We start from the raw sequence: 5,000 nt of genomic DNA, 5'->3' as shown, positions 1-5,000 counted from the left end.
GGAGCCATCATCCGCGTTGTCATGGCTCGCTTGGCCTTGGCTTGCCAGGCCCCGACACGAGCAATCGCGCATTTTCTTTGCAACCGACCATCAATGCCGCCCAACGGGGCCAGCACGAGCAGTCATCCGCGGTCCCCTGGCCCTGCGCACGTTTGTCTTTGAAACCGAGCATCAATGCCACAGAAAGTGCCGGGGCGCCAGCTGGAGCCATCATCCGACGTGCCATGGCTCTGGTCCCATGGTCTTCGCAACCGAGCATTCGTGACACCCGCGGGGCCAGGACACCAACCCTTCCGACACGAGCATTCGCGCATGTTCTTTGGCCACACAACGGCGCCAGCACGAGCAAAATCATCCGCGGTGTGGTGGCCTTGCACGGCCTTTTGTCTTTGGAACCAACCATCAGTGCCACGGGAAGTGCCGGAGTCCCGGCATCCGCGGTGCCAAGTCATTGCGCCCTTGGTCTCTGCAGCGGGGCATGCCGGGCACTCCCAACCATTGCAAGCAAGCAAGCAAGCAAGAAAGAAAGTAAGTAAGTAAGTAAGTATTACATATAGGGGCGGGACATGCGGGGAGATCTGCGAAACGTGCATTACGGGGCACACGCGTACCTACCGGGGCATACCGACCCCTATTGGGGCACACGTGTGCATATCGGGGCATACCGGGCCTATCGGGGCACACGCGTACATACCGGGGCATACCGAGCCCTACTGGGGCACACGTGCGCATATCGGGGCGTACCAAGCCTATCGGGGCATACGCATGTATCCCAAGGCATACCGAGTCTATCCGGGCATACGCGTTCATACCGGGGCGTAACGGGCCTATCGGGGCATACTTGGGCATATCCGGGCAAAAAATGCCCAAAACTTGCGCAACCTTGGCAACCGTGGTCCATTCCTCTCTATATGCCTAGCCTTGCCAACCGTGGTCCATTCCTCACTATATGCCATGGCCTTGTGCCCATGGTCTTCCCAAGACAGCGTCCAAGGCCCCCGGAAGGCCAAGGGAGCCCAACCCAGCAATGCCCTGCTATGGCAAGCCAAGGCCAAGCATTCCGGTGCCTATCCGGGCAAAAATGCAATTCCTCTCTATATGCCTAGCCTTGGCAACCGTGGTCCATTCCCCACCATATGCCATGGCCTTGTGCCCATGGTCTTCCCAAGACAGTGTCCAAGGCGCCCGGAAGGCCAAGGGAGCCCAACCCAGCAATGCCCTGCTTTGGCAAGCCAAGGCCAAGCATTCCGGTGCCTAACCTTGGCAACCGTGGTCCTTTCCTCACCATATGCCATGGCCTTGTGCCCATGGTCTTCGCAAGACATCGTCCAAGGCGCCCAAAAGGCCAAGGGAGCCCAACCCAGCAATGCCTTGCTAGGACAAGCCAAGGCCAAGCATTCCGGTGCCTATCCGGGCAAAAACGCCCAAAGCATGCCCATTCCTTAGCCTATCCAGGCAAAAACGCCCAAAATCTGCACATTCTAGTGCCTATCCGGGCAAAAACGCCCACCAGCATGCCACCCTCCTATAGGGTTTGCGCAACCAACCAGCCTAACCACCAGTGGCAACCAAAGGTGCTGTTAGCGACGACTTCTGAAGACGCAACGAGACGCGACGTGTTTGCGCCCAGACGCGACGAGACGATGCGGGATCTGCGCCCAAGAATGCCTAGACCCGTCGACTTGATGCGGGATCAGCTCGCCCAAGCATGCCTAGTGTGCAAGGCCTGTGTGCAAGGCTAGTGTCCAAGGCTAGTGTGCAAGGCTCATGTGGAACGCTAGTGCGCAAGGCTAGTGCCCAAGGCTTGTGTGCCAGGCCCGTGTGCAAGGCTAGTGTCCAGGGCTTGTGTGCATTGCTTGAGTGCAAGGCTTGTGTGCATTGCTCGAGTGCATGGCTTGTGTGCAAGGGTTGTGCGCAAGGCTAGTGTGCGGGGCTTGTGCGCATGGCTAATGTGCACGGCTTGTGTGCATGGCTACCGTGCAAGGCTAGTTTGCATGGCTAGGGTGCAAGGCTCGCATGCGAGGCTAGTGTGCAAGGCTGCGTGCAAGGGAAGCGTGCAGGGCGAGTGTGCGAGGCCACTGTGCACGGCGCCAGCACTAGCGAGCCATCATCCGCGTTGCCATGGCTCGCTTGGCCTTGGCTTGCCAGGCCCCGACACGAGCAATCGCGCATTTTCTTTGCAACCGACCATCAATGCCGCCCAACGGGGCCAGCACGAGCAGTCATCCGCGGTCCCCTGGCCCTGCGCACGTTTGTCTTTGAAACCGAGCATCAATGCCACAGAAAGTGCCGGGGCGCCAGCTGGAGCCATCATCCGACGTGCCATGGCTCGCTTGGCCTTGGCTTGCCGGGCCCCGACACGAGCAATCGCGCATTTTCTTTGCAACCGACCATCAATGCCGCCCAACGGGGCCAGCACGAGCAGTCATCCGCGGTCCCCTGGCACTGCGCACGTTTGTCTTTGAAACCGAGCATCAATGCCACAGAAAGTGCCGGGGCGCCAGCTGGAGCCATCATCCGACGTGCCATGGCTCTGGTCCCATGGTCTTCGCAACCGAGCATTCGTGACACCCGCGGGGCCAGGACACCAACCCTTCCGACACGAGCATTCGCGCATGTTCTTTGGCCACACAACGGCGCCAGCACGAGCAAAATCATCCGCGGTGCGGTGGCCTTGCACGGCCTTTTGTCTTTGGAACCAACCATCAGTGCCACGGGAAGTGCCGGAGTCCCGGCATCCGCGGTGCCAAGTCATTGCGCCCTTGGTCTCTGCAGCGGGGCATGCCGGGCACTCCCAACCATTGCAAGCAAGCAAGCAAGCAAGAAAGAAAGTAAGTAAGTAAGTAAGTATTACATATAGGGGCGGGACATGCGGGGAGATCTGCGAAACGTGCATTACGGGGCACACGCGTACCTACCGGGGCATACCGACCCCTATTGGGGCACACGTGTGCATATCGGGGCATACCGGGCCTATCGGGGCACACGCGTACATACCGGGGCATACCGAGCCCTACTGGGGCACACGTGCGCATATCGGGGCGTACCAAGCCTATCGGGGCATACGCATGTATCCCAAGGCATACCGAGTCTATCCGGGCATACGCGTTCATACCGGGGCGTAACGGGCCTATCGGGGCATACTTGGGCATATCCGGGCAAAAAATGCCCAAAACTTGCGCAACCTTGGCAACCGTGGTCCATTCCTCTCTATATGCCTAGCCTTGCCAACCGTGGTCCATTCCTCACTATATGCCATGGCCTTGTGCCCATGGTCTTCCCAAGACAGCGTCCAAGGCCCCCGGAAGGCCAAGGGAGCCCAACCCAGCAATGCCCTGCTATGGCAAGCCAAGGCCAAGCATTCCGGTGCCTATCCGGGCAAAAATGCAATTCCTCTCTATATGCCTAGCCTTGGCAACCGTGGTCCATTCCCCACCATATGCCATGGCCTTGTGCCCATGGTCTTCCCAAGACAGTGTCCAAGGCGCCCGGAAGGCCAAGGGAGCCCAACCCAGCAATGCCCTGCTTTGGCAAGCCAAGGCCAAGCATTCCGGTGCCTAACCTTGGCAACCGTGGCCCTTTCCTCACCATATGCCATGGCCTTGTGCCCATGGTCTTCGCAAGACATCGTCCAAGGCGCCCAAAAGGCCAAGGGAGCCCAACCCAGCAATGCCTTGCTAGGACAAGCCAAGGCCAAGCATTCCGGTGCCTATCCGGGCAAAAACGCCCAAAGCATGCCCATTCCTTAGCCTATCCAGGCAAAAACGCCCAAAATCTGCACATTCTAGTGCCTATCCGGGCAAAAACGCCCACCAGCATGCCACCCTCCTATAGGGTTTGCGCAACCAACCAGCCTAACCACCAGTGGCAACCAAAGGTGCTGTTAGCGACGACTTCTGAAGACGCAACGAGACGCGACGTGTTTGCGCCCAGACGCGACGAGACGATGCGGGATCTGCGCCCAAGAATGCCTAGACCCGTCGACTTGATGCGGGATCAGCTCGCCCAAGCATGCCTAGTGTGCAAGGCCTGTGTGCAAGGCTAGTGTCCAAGGCTAGTGTGCAAGGCTCATGTGGAACGCTAGTGCGCAAGGCTAGTGCCCAAGGCTTGTGTGCCAGGCCCGTGTGCAAGGCTAGTGTCCAGGGCTTGTGTGCATTGCTTGAGTGCAAGGCTTGTGTGCATTGCTTGTGTGCAAGGGTTGTGCGCAAGGCTAGTGTGCGGGGCTTGTGCGCATGGCTAATGTGCACGGCTTGTGTGCATGGCTACCGTGCAAGGCTAGTTTGCATGGCTAGGGTGCAAGGCTCGCATGCGAGGCTAGTGTGCAAGGCTGCGTGCAAGGGAAGCGTGCAGGGCGAGTGTGCGAGGCCACTGTGCACGGCGCCAGCACTAGCGAGCCATCATCCGCGTTGCCATGGCTCGCTTGGCCTTGGCTTGCCAGGCCCCGACACGAGCAATCGCGCATTTTCTTTGCAACCGACCATCAATGCCGCCCAACGGGGCCAGCACGAGCAGTCATCCGCGGTCCCCTGGCCCTGCGCACGTTTGTCTTTGAAACCGAGCATCAATGCCACAGAAAGTGCCGGGGCGCCAGCTGGAGCCATCATCCGACGTGCCATGGCTCGCTTGGCCTTGGCTTGCCGGGCCCCGACACGAGCAATCGCGCATTTTCTTTGCAACCGACCATCAATGCCGCCCAACGGGGCCAGCACGAGCAGTCATCCGCGGTCCCCTGGCCCTGCGCACGTTTGTCTTTGAAACCGAGCATCAATGCCACAGAAAGTGCCGGGGCGCCAGCTGGAGCCATCATCCGACGTGCCATGGCTCTGGTCCCATGGTCTTCGCAACCGAGCATTCGTGACACCCGCGGGGCCAGGACACCAACCCTTCCGACACGAGCATTCGCGCATGTTCTTTGGCCACACAACGGCGCCAGCACGAGCAAAATCATCCGCGGTGCGGTGGCCTTGCACGGCCTTTTGTCTTTGGAACCAACCATCAGT

The sequence above is a fragment of the Tasmannia lanceolata genome, unplaced genomic scaffold (assembly GCF_043159265.1).
Source record: "Tasmannia lanceolata isolate RefF3 unplaced genomic scaffold, GAP_Taslan_0.1 ptg001327l, whole genome shotgun sequence".
Classification (NCBI taxonomy): Eukaryota; Viridiplantae; Streptophyta; class Magnoliopsida; order Canellales; family Winteraceae; genus Tasmannia; species Tasmannia lanceolata.
This window is presented reverse-complemented; position numbering follows the sequence as displayed.